This window comes from Plecotus auritus (genome assembly GCF_963455305.1).
Source record: "Plecotus auritus genome assembly, chromosome: 4".
In the NCBI taxonomy this organism is placed as follows: Eukaryota; Metazoa; Chordata; class Mammalia; order Chiroptera; family Vespertilionidae; genus Plecotus; species Plecotus auritus.
The window spans coordinates 141091755-141111305 of NC_137775.1; the positions used below are offsets into that span (position 1 = coordinate 141091755).

The following is a 19551-nucleotide window of genomic DNA, read 5'->3' on the forward strand; positions in this document are numbered from 1 at the left end:
CAAATTGTTGTTTCTATATTTTTCTCCCCCTCTCTCTCTAAATCCAGCTACTAAACAGTGTCATTAGTCAATTATTAACTGTGTACAAAACCCAACTCACTTAAAAAATCTTGATTAACTCATTTTTAAATATATATGGGAGAGGAAGAGAACAAGATAGAAACATCAATGAAGAGAGAGAATCATTGATTGTCTCCTGCACACCCCCATCTGGGGATAGGGATAGAGCCCACAACCCAGGCATGTGCCCTGACCTGACAGAAACGAACTGTACCTCTTGGTCCATAAGCTGACGCTCAACCACTGAGCAACACCGGCCAGGCTTGATTAATTCTTTTTTTAAAATATTTTCTGTTTCCCTTAGGGTTGCATATTTTACTAAAATGGTTTTTAAAGATCTTTGGTCTATCCTATGACCTTATTATGACTTTCTTTTCTGGCAATTAGCCATTAGCAATTCCTGTGTAAAAATAAGTTTGTATCTTTTGCTGAAGAAACTGCAGAGAATCATCTTATTGTAATGAAATTCCTTCAACATTACTTTCTCTACTTCTTGAGATACATTGATACACAGTGACCCTCCAGGTTAAAAGTTTGTCTGAAAGGAAGGGTTTCATTGAGCCCAGGCTCGCTAGGAAAAGGACCAGGTCCTGGGGACTGCGATTTCAACCAGCAGCCGGAGAACTGCAGGGGAAAGACAAACTTGACTGCTGTCCTGAGATTGAGGGGCATTTTATGGAGTTTGGAGGAAAAAAAAAGGTGTAAGTTGTCTTGAAAGAATTTGCATTGGCTGTAGATACAGGGGGCTGGAGAAGGTGAAGCAAGGCTTCTTTCTGGGACAGGTGCAGAGTTCGCAAGGAAGAAGGGTTTGCTTTCTCTGGATTGGCTGTGGTGACAGTTCAGAAAGTGCATGCATGAGCAGGAGGCAGTGGCCTCTGGGGTGGTGGTCGCTACTCTCTCCACATAATGACGGACACAGACACCTGCAGGTGAACTCGGGGCTTCAGTACACGTCCAGGAATGTGAGCAGTCTTGGTGGTTTCCTCAGTGCCTCTGTCAACTGCTTTCCCACCTTTGTCTCTTCTTCCACCCTCTGGCCTGCTCTCATTTAACTGAGGACATCTCAGATTTTTACTCTTGTCAAGGAAAAGAAAGGAAAATGGTTTTTAAAGGGTAAACAACATTTTACTGCTCAAATTCTCATAGGACAGGGTGGCTGGGATCTATCTCCACAGCTAATTGAATTATAGATCACAGGGCCCATCCCAAACATATGTTTTTCTAACCAATTTCCAGTGTTGCAGATACTGCTGGTCAACCACACTCCCAAGCGAGTCTAACCATGCTCTCTAGTACTTTTTTTCTAAACTAAACAGGTTGCCATGTGTCACAGAAATAAGTAATATGTTCTTAAAATCACTTGTGTAGAGCAAGGACATTGGCATCAGCTGGCCTGGGGTTGTATATTTTCACTCACAATATGTGGGATTTGGGGAAAATTATTACACCACTTAGCTTTCAGTATTTTCCATAGCAGATAAATATTACCAATCATGAAATTTTTTTGATAATTAGATAATATTTATTAAGCTCTAAACAAGGATGTTGGAATGTAGAAAGAGCTCAATTAATTAAATAAATTCCAAACTACAGTGTTGATGCTGAGCAAAGCCAGTGGTCTAAAATGCCAGGTTGGTCTGTTGATGCCAATGTTAGATATAAAATGAGTTAATAAATGTCCCTAAAAATAGTTAATTCTTGTGAAAAATGTTCCAAAGTGTACTTTGGTATTAATCTCTCATTTTTTTTTTTACTTCTAAGATGGTTTGGCATAACAATTTTTGAACTATTTTATTTTAAATGTGTCTATCATTAGGAGATGCAGTCATGAGTACTCATTGACCTGTATTTTTGTAGTAAAAGCTAAATATCAGTACATGAAAGTGAAAACATTTGACTCCCACCATGTCATGATCCCCATTGACATTTTGTGTGCTTTTGGGACTAAGCAAATAACACTGATAAAGATTAAGATGAATTGGAGTTATTATTCAGAGTGGTCTAGTTGGAAAAGCTTCCAAATTAATCTAAAATGGAGAAATCTTCCTTGCCTTATTCAGTCTTCCCTCTGGGTCTTTGAAAACAGATGCAAAACTACTGTGATGATATTATCATGGAACTATTTTGAAACCTGTTTGTGTTTCTCATAGTATTAATACTGAAGTAACTCTCAATGATTTAACATATTCATGAGAGGATAATAGGAACACTTGGAAAATTACTTGCCGATGATGTGACCGCTGACATACTTAATCTCTTTTGTTCTCAATTTCATTGTTGAGTACAATGGTTAACTATGGGATGGTTATATGAATGTTATAAACATTGTATATAAATTGGGTGATGATAAAAATTCCCAAACGTAGCCGTTTGCTAAAGGGCCTGTCATAGTACAGTGACAGGTTCATAGATGACATGCAATAAAGTTTAACTATTGTGCAAATTCTCATAACTCTATTTTTCCCAATGCCTCATTTTCTTTACTAAATGCCTCTCACCTTCTAAAATTATATGGTTTACCATTTTGTTCATTAGTATTTGAGAAAATAAGTAAATGAAGGAAGTAACATCTTTTCATAAGTTCACTTTCTAAGGCACATGTTAAGATCTCATATGAGGAAATACCTTTAAATATGAAAGATGAAAATTTATGATCATATACAGTGAATACCATTAATGTGGAATATAACATTTTTGAATGCTGAAATACAGGTTACCAGGGAAAGAAAATATTTATAAAAACTGGTTAAAGATTGCTTTGGGTAAGTGCTCAGAAGAAGAAAACAAAGTATTGTTTTTACATACAGATTGGGATATGCTCCCGATCTTATTTTCAGATCACTGCTGGCTCCACTCAGTTCCACCCTCCACAGAGGCAGAAACAATACATTAAGTCACTCGCCAAGGGGCTGCTTGAGTCCTGGAAGCCTGATTTGCTTTGAAAAGCTTGAACTTTTTATTTGTCAAAATCCAGGGTTTCACTGGCTTCTGTATGGTCCCTGACCAAAATGACTTATTTGGGTGGGGAGTATTTCTTATTTCATCAGTAACTTTTTTTTAAGGCAGTCATTATGTCTCTGAGCAGATGAAATGGTTAACAATGCTCAAAACTTGTCCAAGATGCAGATCTAAATTCTCAGCTATTCCATTTGAGCACATAACCAACACAGAGACCAGAGAAAGTTTAGTTTAAAAGAAATCTTATCAGGAATCCAATAATAGATCACAGGCTATTTGGATTTCCTCACAGGATAATAGAAGCAAAGCCAGCAACAGCAGTACTAAACATAGGGGTTGAGCTGGCCCTCCGATGTGGATAAGGGCAAGGTTTTCCTCTGTTGTTCTTACCTGGCTCCCAGCTTTGGAGCCCTGTGTGCTCCTACTGTCCACGTCTACCTCAGACCTCACACTCCCCTTGAATTTAGCGCTCCCATCCGCTCCTTTTTTCTTCCCCGTATTCCTTTCTCACACACCTGCTCTTCTTGCCCACCAACTTGTTGGTGCATGGTATCAACTCTCTTTTCTCCCAAGCCTGAATCCTCAGCATCATTTTTTATTCTGTTACTATGTGGGTTTGACTTTGAGATGGACCTCAGCATGTAGGGGGTTTACGAGGGGTGCTCTTGGACATTAGTATGTAGAGGGTTTACTTGGGATCACTAGCTGTGGAATGGAAAGGAACAAAGGGGCAAGGGAAGGAGAATACGGGAGGATTGGTGTGGGAAGAGGTTGGGATGCATTATATTCTGAGCAAAGTTTTCGACTGACCTCTTCAGAAGCTCTGAACCTAGGACGGCCCTTCAGCATTGGCCTGAGATGGGGTGCTGGGCCTGGGGCTTGTTATTCCACTTTGCCCAGTGATCGGATTCAGTTTTCCCAAGGAAAGGGAAGAGATCTTGGGTAAAGTGACCCTCTTTAGACCAGGAAATTCTGCAGGGGAAATGGGCCCTTTATTCGTGAATGGGCCTCTGATTAGTGCATAACAGTCCACGGCAGACTCCTTCTTACATAAAAAAAATATTATCGAGTCACATTTTCTTCATGATTTTTATATCTTATGCCTATTTTTTGCTGCTCTAGTTTAGGCACTTATAGGGCCTAACATATAGGTACTTAAAGGTAATTGAGGCTTCCTAAGTGGCCTCCTTAGTGTGACCTACCCAATCCATCCATGTTCGCTCCGGTGCTCCACCTCACAAAACTCTGCTATGACCCTGTCACTAGCCAGTTCAGGTACTCCCCCTGGCTCCCCATTGGCAACGGACTAAAATGCAACCTCCTTAACTTACAAGGAAGCACCGCCACAGCTGGACCTGTTGCAGCCTCACTCTTTCCCCCAAGCACACATTTTGCTTTATTGGTGCTACTAATTCCTAGCCTCCCTTCTAGTGCTGCTTATTATATCTAGCTCCAATTTTTTTGGACAGAATACTTATATTTATTTATTTATTTATTTCATTATAACTTTTAATTTCAAACTCCTTTTCAAGGTAACAGTAGCAAAAATAATGTATATAACTTTCCCCTACATTCCCAAATGTTAACGATGCTCTATGAGAACTTTGTATCTGACCCATTCCATTGCCTGTAATAGCCTCCAGGTTCATCCATGCTGTCACGATGGAAGAAGTTTTTTCTTTTACATGGATGGCTAATATTCTGTTTTGTATGTGTGAGTGTGTGTGTTACATTTTCATCATCCATTCATCTGTTGATGGACTTTCAGATTGTTTTCATGGGATCTCTATTGTGAATAATACTGCGATGAACAAGGAGGCACAGATGTCTCTTCAGTATTTTGTTTTCATTTCCTTTGGATATGCACCCAGAAGTGGGATTGCTGGATCAATTTTCACTTTTTTGAGGAATCGCTATAATATTCCTTGTAGTGGTTGTACCAGTTGATATTCCTACCAGCAGTACAGTGGTTCCCTTTTTTCCACATCCTCCCCAGCATTTGTTGTCTCTCATCTATTTTACAGTAGATGTTCTAACAGGTGTGAGGTGTTCTCTTTCCTCTGTGATTTTGATTTGCATTTTCCTGATGACTAGTCATATCGAGCACCATTTGGTTTACCTATTGGCCATTTGTATGTCATCTTTGGAAGAAATGCTTATTCAGATCCTTCACTCACTTTTCAATCATATTATTTGTTTTTGTGTTGTTGTGTTTTTGTTGTTGTGTTTTTGTTGTTTTTTTTTTTTTTTTTTTTGCTATTGAGGTCTTTGAGTTATTTTATATTTGTATATTAGCCTTATATCAGATGTATAGTTTGCAATTATTTTCTCTCATTCTATAGGTTCCCTTTTCATTTTGTTGATGTTTGCCTTGCTGTGCACAAGTTTTTTATTTGTTTATTTTTGCTTTTGTTGCTTGTGCTTTAGATGTCATATCCAAAAAAGGAAAATCAGTGTCAATCATAATGTCAAGGATCCTTTCTCCTATGTTACCTTAAAGGAGTCTTATTGTTTCAGATCTTACATTGAAATCTTCAAATCAGTTCAATTTAATTTTTATTAGTGTTGAAAGATAGGGGTACAATAACATTCTTTTGTGTGTGAAAATTCAGTTTTCCTATCACCATTTATTGAAAACTAGAGGCCTGGTGCACGAAATTCGTGCATGGGGGAGGGGGGTGTCCCTCAGCCCAGCCTGCACCCTCTCCAATCTGGGACCCCTTGAGGGATGTCCGACTGTGGGATCGGGCCTAAACGGGCAGTCGGACATCCCTCTCACAATCCAGGACTGCTGGCTCCCAACTGCTCGCCTGCCTGCCTTCCTGATTGCCCCTAACGGCTTCTGCCTGCCAGCCTGATCACCCCCAAACCACTCCCCTACCAGCCTGGTTGATGCCTAACTGTTCCCTGCCAGCCTGTTTTCCCCTAACTGCCCTCCCCTGCAGGCCTGGTCACCCCTAACTGCCCTCCCCTGTAGTCCTGGTCACCCCTAACTGCCCTCCCCTGCAGGCCTGGGTCCCTCCCAACTGCCTTTCCCTGCAGGCCTGGTCACCCCTAACTGCCCTCCCCTGCAGGCCTGGTCCCCCCCAACTGCCTTTCCCTGCAGGCCCGATCGACCCTAACTGCCCTCCCCTGCAGGCCTGGTCACCCCTAACTGCCCTCCCTTGTGGGCCTGGTCCCTCCCAACTGCCCTCCCCTGCTGGCCTGATCGCCCACAGCTGCTCTCCCTTGCAGGCCATCTTGTGGTGGCCATCTTGTGTCCACATGGGGGCAGGATCTTTGACCACATGGGGGCAGCCATCTTATGTGTTGGAGTGATGGTCAATCTGCATATTACTCTTTTATTAGATAGGATAGAGGCCTGGTGCATGTGTGGGGGCCAGCTGGTTTGCCCTGAAGGGTGTCCCGGATCAGGGTGAGGGTTCCCTTGGGGCGTGGGGCGGCCTGGGCAAGGGGCCTGTGGTGGTTTGCAGGCCGGCCACGCCCCCTGGCGACCCAAGAGGAGGCCCTGGTATCTGGGGTTTATTTATCTTCTACAATTGAAACTTTGTAGCCTGGAGCGGAGCCAAGCCTTCTGCTTGCTCCGTGGCGGCAGCCATTTCTGTTGGGATTTATGTATCTTCTATAATTGAAACTTTGTAGCCTTAAGTGAGGCCTGGGCTGGCCAGGGTGTGTGGAAAGCTTGGCTTCCTCCATCGCAGCGGGCAACCCTAGCCTCCTGCTCTTTCCAGCTCCGTGGCTGCCGCCATTTCTGTTTGGGTTTATGTATCTTCTATCATTGAAACTTTGTAGCCTTGAGTGGAGGCCTAGGCTGGCAAGGGCAGGCGGAAAGCTTGGCTTCCTCCATCGCTGGGGAAACCCAAGCCTCCCTCCTGCTCTCTGTGGCCGTAGCCATCTTGGTTGGGTTTATTTGCATATTCGCTCCTGATTGGCTGGTGAATGTGCCTGGTGGTCGTGGCTCATGGGTGTAGTGGAGTGATGGTTAATTTGCATATTACTCTTTTATTAGATAGGATAGTATACTTACCCTGTTGAGTTTTCTTGGCTCCTTGTCAAAAAACAGTTTTTAATGCTTATCTGATAAAAGTTTCCATGCTGAATGTTAATTATTCAATGAATGAGTTGCCTAGAACACCTTGTTCAATTTACTACCAAATATACACACGGGCAAAATGTCTTACCAAACTGGGTCCTATTGATTCGAGCCTTTCAAATGCGTTATAAAAACAACTTCTCCCTCTTTACCTGGATGGTGTGACTTGGTTGGTTGGTTGTCATCCCTTGCACAGAGATGGTCCAATTCCAGGTCAGGACACATGTCCAGGTTGTGGACTAGGTCCCCAATGTTTCTCTCTCTCCCCCTCTCCCTTCCTCTCTTTCTAAAATCAATAAAACAGATTTTAAAAAAACAAAACAAAATACTCCTCTCCCAGCATAGGTCTGTTTGTACATGAGCCCTACCAGGGTATGGGGTGATACTGTGCTGAATCTCCTTTGTCTTTCCTTTCTCAGTTTATTCTTTATTTACAACTTCAGATAGGTATCCAGTGTTGGTTCTTGTTGCATCAGGTTAGTTTGGTTTAACAGTTCTTTGTCACATTGCTGGTTTTTCCTTCTCTCTAATTTCAACATGTTCTCTTTTCCTTGGATCCAAATAATATTTCACCAAGAAAATTTTGTTCATCATAAAAATTTCTTGTCTAAGATTTGTGGGGTTTTTTTAGGGAAATTATATAGTTGTATAAAGAGTGAAGGGATTCTGCCATTCTGCTATTAGAGTTCTCCCTAATGGATTTAAAGTGTGCAGGTCCACTTACATGCGTGTTTTTTTTCAAGCAATATACAGTGGGCCCTCCCTACTCCCAGGTTTCACACCAGGGATTTAACCAACTGCAGATGAAAACCAGTATTTTTTACTAACTCTTGGAAATCCGCAGAGGTGGGGGGCCCACTGTAGGCACATTGTTTTATGGCATTTTATAAAAGTCACTGGAGCATCTGCAAATTTGGGTATCCACAGGGGTCCTGGAAACAGTTCCCACAGATACAAAGGGATGACTAAAGTTTATATGTGGATTCAAAGGTTATATGTGGATTTTGGACTATGTGGGGGGTAAGCTCTTCTAACTCCTGTGTTGGTCAAGTGTCAACTGTAGTTTTAGAAGTTGTTCTGGTTTTGAGTGACAAATACGTTTTGTGGTTATTTGTATTTGGGTAGGGGTGATTTAAAATATTAATAAAGAAACCTCATTGGCTAAATCAAAGGAAAAAAAATTTTCAAATTGCAACACTCTTCTCAGAAAAGATCAATAATAGCTGAGAACAGCCAGAGACTGATTCAGCTGAGTGTGGAGCCCTATTCAAAGGATATGGGAGAAATAGGCACCAGGCACACACACACATTTTTTTGGCATTCTGTAGGCAAATTATAAGGGCTCAAAATCATCAGTACTCTACAGGGAATACAGTGGTGAATGTTTCTACTTTTTATAAGTTTCAGTGTAGTAGGAGAGAAAAGCATAATGCACAGGTTAATTTTTTTGAAGTCTTAATAAAGAATTAAGTATAATCAGAAAAAAAGAGACATTAGATTTGGCCAGATCTGAAATAAACAATAACTATTGTTGAAATATTGAAATTCGATTAGAGCAGTTGAGATCATATATGAGTGTAAATCATTTCATTTGGAATATCATTATTTTAAAAATGTGTTGAAATGTGCAGGCTGTTCCTAATCTAACATGAGAATTTAATTCCAAAAAAAGAGGAAGGATACCTGATCTGCAGGTAGCATTACCATTACATATAGAAGCCAGGATGAAGGCAGTGAGAGAGAGGAGTGACTGTGGGACCCACCAATGTGGTCACATGTCTAGGCAGGGCATCCCTGCATAATGAGGTTATTACTGCCAAGAGAGAGAACACATGAAAATCTACTGACATTTTTCAAGGTTGTTAAGCAAAAAAGGAAGTTATGAACAGAATAGTTTTTATTAAATTCATGCTTTGTAATAATTTTTAAAACCAATAAGGGAGTAGATTCAGAAATTCTGGGCACACATACACCTCTCCAGAGACTTCACTAAGTTCTCTTAAAGAAGAAAGTGCAACGTAATGGTGAAAATCATTCAGTTATTCTCCCAGAAACAATTGGGCACATATTGAATCAGGAAAAGTGCTGAGATCGTTGAACAACAAAACTGAGAGTGCTGATATTTCTTCATTTTCCATGTTGTTATGGTGATTTGTGTATTCAGCGCCTAATGGCATGTGAATGGCATGAAGGATAAGTGATTAGGAGTTGTTGAATGCCTCTAGAAGAGTTCACTGGGAAGAAATGACTACTTGAGCATAAATGTATTGTTACTGCTTGAATGATGATAGCTGCGTGTTTGTTCGTTTCCTCTACTCAGCAAACACTATTCATTTCCAGGTTTTGGTGTTACATCAAGCAAAAGACTCCAACTGAGAAATGGTACTATTATATACACATACAACTCCCTTGCAAGTGTGTCTGCTATGAATTGATACTGTGGATAAACTATGCAGTATGAATAGCCGATGGTGTCCTTTAGAAAAGCACAATTAGAAACATAAATATTTTTACATATGTATAGCTGTATGTTCAGGTTAAAGAAGGTAAAAATTAAATGGACTACTACTTTTTTTAATCCTAGAGGGATACCTCCTTACCAGAAGTATTTGTAAAGACAACAAAGATGATAATTTTACAGTACAGATTTTCCTACAGCCAGACCAAATGTCATTAAATCTAATTTACATGACAGTGTGGCCATGTTGGGATCTTTTGTTAGAATTAATTACTCTAATGCGAATGCCAATAATTACCAGCACAACCATACAAAAGTAATTATTGTATGGCTTTGCAAATAAACCCTTGCTAGGACTTTCTCTCTGAAATTTCAAAGGATATTTTAAAATAAATGAATATTTTATCTTCTTCCTAGGAAAGTATCGCTCACATTGTTTCAAGCTGCAAATCAGAATTATAAATGCTAGTGCCTCGGTTTCCATCTATTCTCTGTCCGCACATGTTTAGAATGTGATGCTAGAATCCACCATTTGGTCTTGGCTACAAGGTTGCATCTTGGAGGTTGCAAGTTTGTTTCTCTAAATGAAAGAAAAAGAGTTTTCAGGTGACAATATCTGAACACGTTTAGTATTTTTAAGGTCCACCAATACCATTTCGATGTGCTATAAACCCTTCAGTAAGTATAATTTATCGGTAGCTGATCTGCTTTGTCCTCCCAATATATATTATCATTTTCTACTGATAAATAGGCAATGTATTTTAGACATGTGGGGATACTCTCACTTCCTATAGAAGATTGCTGAACCAACAATACAAGGCTTATGGGGAAAGGTTTAAAAAAGTTATTAAGGCGTGGCCAGCCTGGCTCAGTGGTTGAGCATAGACCTATGAACCAGTAGATCATGGTTCAATTCCCAGTTGGGGGCATGGGGGAGGCAGCCAACCAATGATTCTCTCTCATCATTGATGTTTCCATTTTTCCCTGTCTCTCCCATCCTCACTGAAATCATTAAAAATATATTTTAAAAAAAGTTATTAAGTCAAATTTATGGTAAAAGAAGCAAGTACATATGACATAGTACGTTATTAGAAATAAATAGAAAGGGAGTTGCGATTTGATTTTTTAAAAATAATCAGTGTTCTAAAATTTTTATTTCTCTTAAACACAATGCAAATCATTTTATTATGGGAATTTTTTCTCTTGCACTGTATTTCCTTTTTAGGAAAGGAGTTTGTGAATTGTTTTAAGCATAGAACATTATGTTATTGTTCATATTTTGAGCACTACTGTTAAGTTCTTTTAGAAATTTATTTCCTTTTCAAATTGTTGATTTTAAAGATTTGATGGATTCTTAAGTATAATTTTATGATAATTTGGAAAGCAATTTTTCCAGCTATACCCAGTTTAAATTTTACAGTGACAGTTACGTGAAAAATAGAAATACATCTTGTAGCAATTTTGAAAATGATTTCTGCTAAATGAGTAACATATTAAATGATTTTTTTGCTATTATACCATACAGCTGGTTTGTTTTTTCATCTCAATAATATATTAATGATTGTTTAGCTTTGGTTATTATCATGTACTCAATAATAGAATATCAATTTTACATATCTGAAATTATATAAAATTCCCATGTTTGTATTAATGGAACCTAATCATTTTATGGGTATTAATGTAATTTATTAATTTTAAAAATTATTTTTCTCATTGTGGTTTTTTTTTTGGTTTAGGTTCTTTTAATATTCATTTTCTATTACATAACTTTAAATGGAGAAGTTAAAAATATGAAAACAGAAAAGAGGGAATAATGGCGGCGGAATAGACAGACGTGTTCCGAGCCTTGTCCCGGAGCAGAAAGAAAGAACAGCTGAGGGACGCACAAGGAGTGTTTGTTGGCTGGTTGGGAGACAGCTGAATTCCAGAAGGAGGTGGGGGACTGCTGAACGGGGTTCCCCTGAACTGGCAGCACCAACTGCGGCTGGGTCCCCTCCCAGAGCTGCGGGCTTGGACGCGGAGTCTGCGCCATCTTGATCCGGAAAGTGGAGCTTATCTGAAGCCTGAGAATCCACAACTGCGGCACCCCAGGAACAGCTGCGAGCCCCAGAACAACGCTCCCCAACTGGCGCAAGCACACGGGTTCAGAGGAGCTCTACACTCCACCACGGAAAGGTCAGATTTCGCCTGGGATAAGGTGAGGTCTCTGGTCCCGGCGGGAGAGAGGAACGCGCGTTTTGCGGGAGCTGGAGGACCAGGGAAGTCTGTGCCTAGAAAAGTCCGTGGCTGTAGGGGCTGGCGTGATCTGTGATTGTGGAAAGGGGTCCTCAGAGCTGCTAAGAGAAGGGCACTCTAAAAAGCAACCCATTTTGATCTGAAGTGCAGGGACACCCTAAGAATTTCAGGCTGTCCAGACTTACGCGCAGCCCGTGCGCTCCCTTTGTGCCTGGGTTTACTTGCAGTCCTGGAGTTCGCACACTTGGGCTTTTTCCTCTTCAAATCCTTGCTTCTGATTACTAAGCCCAATACATAGGATCACCCATTTGGGGACACCCTGGGAGACTGCAGGGGAAAGTTGTTTTTCTGGAACCTGGGGATCGGAGCGGGGAGTGACCATCAGAGAGTCAGCTCTGAGGCAGACCACGCCCACAGGCCAGTGGCAGTGCCACAGGGAAAGAAGGCTCTAACACTGCCTAGAGAGGCCATAGATAGACCCGGAAGTCAATCCAGAAACACTGCCACCCAGGGGCTGAATCACAAATTGACTCTTGCGTAATCAAAAATAAAGGAATACGAGAAATTAAGACACACCGCCTGCTTAAAATCAGGACTGGCTTACAACACCGAAGAGCAGTGGATCGCAGGGAACTGCAATACTGTCTGGACTGAGAAACAGGCGTTCCAAACAGAAAAACAGAGGAAGTGAATGACCTTCACTACTTCACATTTTATTTTTACCTTTTATTTTTTTTTTATTTTTTTTTTATTATTTTCATTTTTTTTTGCATCTTTTAATCAAGAAACTTTTTTTTCTTTTTTCATCACTTGATTTTACCTTTTTAATGATTACATTTTTATTTTCAATCCGTATTATTACTACTGCTATTTTATCTTTTTTTTTTTAAAGTGTCATTTTATTTTCTCTTCATTTTATTTTGGGATTAGGGTTCTACATTCTATTTTTTATCTTTCCTTTAGCATCGTTTTACTCTATCTCAACTCTACCTTTAGGCCATCACTCTCTTCCCAACCTCCCCCTTTTCAGTGTCCTGTTTGTCTTACCCTTTTACTGCTTTAGATTTTCCCTATTCTTTCTGTTTACCCCTTGTTAAAATTTCACCCTACTTACATATCTAATCTCTAATCCCCTGCTCCAAGTCCACATACACCTCTCCCTTCGCTGTCTGAGCTATCAATAAACTTGTCCTTCTCTCTGTCCTTTTGTTGTTGTTTGCTTGAATGTAGATTATATCCAATTTTTATGCTGTTTTTGTGAGATTGTTTTGCTTATTCTTCTTTTGTTTATTTTTTTGTTTGTTTTGTGCTTCAGCTTTCCCTTGCCTCAATCCATATTAGTTGGTGTTGTAGTTTGTATTAATCCCCAGGCACTTGTTGCTGGCATTTGCTGGGATTAGTGATTGTTCTATTGGAGTTTTATCCCCAATATATATAGTCTGTTCCCCTTTCTCTCTCAGTCACTTTCTTGTCTCTCTTACTTTTTTTTTCTCTTTACTTTCCCTTTTCCCAATTTCATTTTCACACTCCTTTTTTCTTTTTTTCTTTCTTTCTTTCTTTTTTCCTCTTCTTCTTTCTCTCCTATCACCTAATTTGCCTTTCTCTGGTGGTCACCTTTATTGGAGGTTATTAATATCGTGAATACATTCCTGTTCAGTGCCTTGTGAGTTGTACCTGGTAGTGCTGTATTTTGTGCCTTTAAATCAACCCAGGAGAGAGAGAACTACATAACCAGACACCCAGAGAAGAGAGACCATGGGGAGACAAAGAAGCAGCCCGCATATGAAAGAAAAGCAGGCATCACCAGAAAAGGAAGTAAACGAAATGGAGGCAAGCAACCTTCCAGAAAAAGAATTCAGAGAAATGGTCATAAGGTGGCTGAAAAGAATGGAAGACAAATTCGACAATATGAGCAAGAACCAAGAGGAAATGAAGAAGAACCAAGAAGAAATGAAAAATGACATCGCTGCTGTAAAGAACTCAATAGAAAGCATCAAGAGTAGACTAGAAGAAGCAGAGGACCGCATCAGTGAGCTAGAAGACAAGATGGAAAAAAATACCCAAGAAAAGCAACTTCTAGAAAAAAAAATTAAAAGGCAGGAGGAGAGTCTAAGGGAACTTTGGGACAACACGAAACAAAACAACATCCGCATAATAGGGGTTCCAGAAGGAAAGGAAGCTGAGCAAGGAATAGAAAACCTCTTTGAAGAAATAATGACAGAAAATTTCCCAGATATAGGGAAGAAAAAACCCACACAAATCCAAGAAGCTCACAGAGTCCCAAGCAAAATGAACCCCAAAAGACCGACGCCAAGGCACATTATAATTAAATTGTCAAACACCAACGACAAAGTAAGAATCTTAAAAGCAGCAAGAGAGAGACAGAAAGTTACATACAAAGGAACCCCCATCAGACTAGCAACTGATTTCTCAACAGAAACTCATCAGGCCAGAAGGGAATGGAATGAAATATACAAAGTCATGCAAAGGAAGGGGCTGAATCCAAGAATACTGTACCCAGCAAGGCTGTCAATCAAAATTGAAGGTGAAATCAGGAGCTTCACAGACAAAAAAGGACTAAGGGAATTTATTACCACCAAACCAGCAATGCAAGAAATGCTAAAGGGTCTACTGTAAAAAAAAAAAAAAAAAAGAAAGAAACAGGAAGCGAAGAAGTAACACAGGGGTAAAGAATAGGAATGGCGACAAATAAGTACCTATCAATAATAACTTTAAATGTAAATGGATTAAATGCCCCAATCAAAAGACATAGGGTAACAGATTGGATAAGAAAACACGACCCATATATCTGCTGTCTACAAGAAACCCACCTCAGAAAAAAAGACGCACACAGACTGAGGGTGAAGGGATGGAAAAAGGTTTTCCAGGCAAATGGAACTGAAAAAAAAGCTGGGGTAGCAATACTTATTTCTGACAAATTAGATCTCAAACTGAAGGACATAACAAGAGATAAGGAAGGCCATTTCATAATACTAAAGGGAGCAATCCAACAAGAAGAAATAACTCTGGTAAACATATATGCACCCAATACAGGAGCACCCAAATACATAAAAAAACTCCTGGAGGATATTAAGGGAGACATTGACAGCAATACAATCATAGTAGGAGACTTTAATACCCCACTATCACCATTGGACAAATCCTCTAAACAAAACATCAGCAAAGAAACATCAATCCTAAATGACTCACTAGACCAGATGGAATTAATTGACATCTTCAGAACATTTCACCCCAAAGCCACAGAATATACATTCTTCTCAAGCGCACATGGGTCATTTTCAAAGATAGACCATATGTTGGGACATAGGCAAAGTCTCTTCAAATTCAAGAAGATAGAAATCATATCAAGCATCTTCTCAGACCACAGTGGCATAAAACTGGAAATCAACTACAATAAAAACAACCCAAAGAAATCAAACACATGGAGACTAAACAGCATGCTATTAAACCATGACTGGGTTACCAGAGAGATCAAAGAAGAAATAAAAAACATCATGACAACAAATGACAATGAAAACACTACAATCCAAAATCTATGGGACACAGCGAAAGCAGTCTTGAGAGGGAAGTTCATAGCTCTACAAGCCTACTGCAAAAAACAAGAAACAGGGGTAATAAAATACCTAACCCAACAACTCAAAGAGTTAGAAAAAGAGCAACAAGAAAAGCCCAGTGTAAGCAGAAGGAAGGAAATAATAAAGATCAGAGCACAGATAAACGACATAGAGACCAAAGAAACAATACAAAAGATCAACAAAACCAAGAGCTGGTTCTTTGAAAGGATAAACAAGATTGATGAACCTCTAGCCAGGCTCACCAAGAAGCAAAGGGAGAGGACCCAAATAAACAAGATCAGAAATGAAAGAGGTGAAATAACAACAGATCCCGCCGAAATACAAAGGATTGTTAAAAAATATTATGAACAACTCTATTCCAACAAACTGGACAACCTGGAGGAAATGGACATATTCCTAGAAAAATATAACCTTCCAAAACTCAATCAGGAAGAATCTAAACAGCTCAACATGCCAGTAACTATGGAAGAAATTGAAGCAGTCATCAAAGAGCTTCCGGCAAACAAAAGCCCGGGGCCAGACGGCTTCACAGGAGAGTTCTACCAAACATTCAAGGAAGAACTAAAACCTATCCTCCTCAGACTATTCCAAAAAATTCAAGAGGAAGGAACACTTCCCAGCTCCTTCTATGAAGCCAGCATCACCCTAATACAAAAACCAGATAAAGACAACACAATGAAGGAGAATTACAGGCCAATATCCCTCATGAATGTAGATGCCAAAATCCTCAATAAAATTCTAGCAAATAGGATCCAGCAGTACATCAGAAAGATCATACACCATGACCAAGTAGGATTTATCCCAGGAATGCAAGGATGGTTCAATATCCGCAAATCAATAAATGTGATACATCACATAAACAAATTGAGAGATAAAAATCACATAGTCATATCAATTGATGCAGAAAAAGCATTTGACAAAATCCAACACCCTTTCTTGATAAAAACTCTCAACAAGGTGGGAATAGAAGGATCATACCTCAACATCATAAAAGCTATATATGATAAACCCACAGCTAACATCATACTCAATGGGCAAAAACTAAAACCATTTCCCCTAAGAACAGGAACAAGACAGGGATGCCCACTCTCACCACTCCTGTTTGACATAGTACTGGAAGTATTAGCCACTGCAATTAGACAAGAAGAAGAAATAAAAGGCATCCAAATTGGAAAAGAAGAAGTAAAGCTGTCCTTATTTGCAGATGACATGATATTGTACATAAAAAACCCGAAAGACTCCATCAAAAAACTAACAGACTTAATAAATGAATTCGGCAATGTAGCAGGATACAAAATTAACACCAAGAAATCTATGGCATTTCTATACACCAACAATGAACTTACAGAAAGAGAGACTAAAAAAGCAATCCCATTTTCCATCGCACCAAAAAAATTAAGATACTTAGGAATAAACCTAACCAAGGAGGTAAAAGACCTATATGCGGAAAACTACAGGACACTGAAAAAAGAGATAGAGGAAGATGTAAACAGATGGAAGAACATACCATGTTCATGGATTGGTAGAATCAACATCATTAAAATGTCCATACTACCCAAAGCAATCTATAGATTCAATGCACTCCCCATTAAAATACCAACGGCGTATTTCACAGACCTAGAAAGAACTCTCCAAAAATTCATCTGGAATAAAAAAAGACCCCGAATAGCCACAGCAATCCTGAGAAAGAAGAATAAAGTAGGAGGGATCTCAATACCAGATTTCAAGCTGTATTACAAAGCCACTGTCATCAAAACAGCCTGGTACTGGCACAAGAACAGACATATAGATCAATGGAACAGAATAGAGAATCCAGATATCGACCCAAACCAATATGCGCATTTAATATTTGACAAAGGAGGCATGAGCATACAATGGAGTCAAGACAGTCTCTTTAATAAATGGTGTTGGGAAAATTGGACAGATACATGCAAAAAAATGAAACTAGATCACCAACTTACACCATACACAAAAATAAACTCAAAATGGGTACAGGACTTAAATATAAGACGGGAAACCATAAAAATACTAGAGGAATCCACAGGCAGCAAAATCTCAGACATATGCCAAAAGAACTTTTTCAGTGATACTGCCCCTAGGGTAATGGAAGCCAAACAGAAAATAAACAAATGGGACTACATCAAAATAAAAAGCTTTTGCACAGCAAAAGAAACCATCAACAAAACAACAAGAAACCCCACTGTATGGGAGAACATATTTGCAAATGGTATCACTGATAAAGGTTTAATTTCCAACATCTACAGGCAGCTTATACAACTTAATAAAAGGAAGATAAATGATCCAATAAAAAAATGGGCAACGGACCTAAATAGAAGCTTTTCGAAAGAAGACAGAAGGAAGGCCAAGAGACACATGAAAACATGCTCAAAGTCACTAATTATCCGAGAGATGCAAATCAAAACAACAATGCGATACCATCTCACACCTGTCAGAATGGCTATCATCAACAAATCAACAAACGACAAGTGTTGGCGAGGATGCGGAGAAAAAGGAACCCTCGTGCACTGCTGGTGGGAATGCAGACTGGTGCAGCCACTGTGGAGAACAGTATGGAGTTTCCTCAAAAAACTAAAAATGGAACTCCCATTTGACCCAGTAATCCCACTCCTAGGAATATATCCTAAGAAACCAGAAACACCAATCAGAAAGGATATATGCACCCCTATGTTCATAGCAGCACAATTTACAATAGCTAAGATTTGGAAACAGCCTAAATGCCCATCAGCAGATGACTGGATCAGAAAACTATGGTACATCTACACAATGGAATACTATGCTGCCGTAAAAAAGAAGGAATTACTACCATTTGTAGGCACTTGGATGGAATTAGAGAACATTATGCTAAGTGAAATAAGCCAGTCAATGAAAGAAAAATACCACATGATCCCACTCATTTGGGGATAATGAAAAACATTATAAACTGATGAACAAAAAGATAGTTACAGAGGCAGTAAAGCATCAAACAGACTGTCAAATTACAGTGGTAAGGTTAGGGAGAGGTGGGGGAAATAAGAGATCAACTGAAGGACTTATATGCATGTATATAAGAGTAACCAACGGATGCAAAACATTGGGGGGTGAGGGCATATATGGGAGTGGGGTGGGGGTCGGGGGCAATGATAAGATATGTACACATATAATACCTTAATAAAAATTTGAAAAAAAAAAAAAAAAAAAAAATATGAAAACAGCTCTTAGTTCTTTTGCAGAATATAAAATAATTTATGTGAATTTGTTCCCGGTGATACATATTAGCTTACTAATAAAGTAACCACCGTAGATCATAATACATAGAAAACCTTCATGTGTGGCTAAATTGAAAAGGTGCTACACCTTTTTTGCTTTATCCACACCTCTTTCCCAGACAGTTTTTTGGACTCCCATAGCTATAAATGCATCCTAAACAGTTATGTCTCTCTAATTTTCATCTCCGGTTGCAACTTCTTTGTGTATTCTCACTCATGCATCCAGTTGCACAAAAAATCTCAGCAGTCCATGAAGAAAGTCATAGAGAACCTGAAATCCGGTTCCCAAAACAAAGCTTTGCATGTATTTGAGGAAATCTTATAACATTGATTAGGAGAGAGAGAGAGAGAGAGAGAGAGAGAGAGAGAGAGAGAGAGAGAGAGAGAGGGAGAGAGAGAGAAAGAGAAGAAAAATGTGTAAGAAATTTAAACTTATACAGAGGGAAGACAGGGTTAAACATATTAATGTTTTCAGATTGAACTCACAAAGTAATTTATTCCATTAATAAGAATAAAATGTAATAAAAGGTATTTGGAGATCAAAAATAAGATCATAATAATACAATAGCAGAACATTTAAAAATACTTAATATAACTTTTAAGCAATAAAATCGAGGAGGGAAGTAACAAAATAAAAAAACAACAAGAAGAAAATGAAATAGAAAATATAATAAGAAAAATAGTAAAATGAATGGAATATATTTGAATAGTAGAAATTTTAGAAAGAGAATATAGAAGGGAAAATTAATCTATCAAATATTTTTCAGCCCTGGCCAATTTTGTTCAGTGGTTAGAGTGTTGGCCCACACACTTAAGGGTCGTAAGTTCAATTCCCAGTCTAGGGCACAATTAGGGTTGCAGGTTGGATCCCTGGCCCTGGTGGGG

General features: G+C 39.2%; 1 protein-coding gene across 1 annotated transcript in view; it reads left to right on the forward strand.

The window, feature by feature from the left end:
* The window catches only part of CNTNAP2 (contactin associated protein 2), a 1915008-nt gene that overhangs the window by 717515 nt on the left and 1177942 nt on the right, over positions 1-19551 (forward strand). The window lies entirely within an intron of this gene.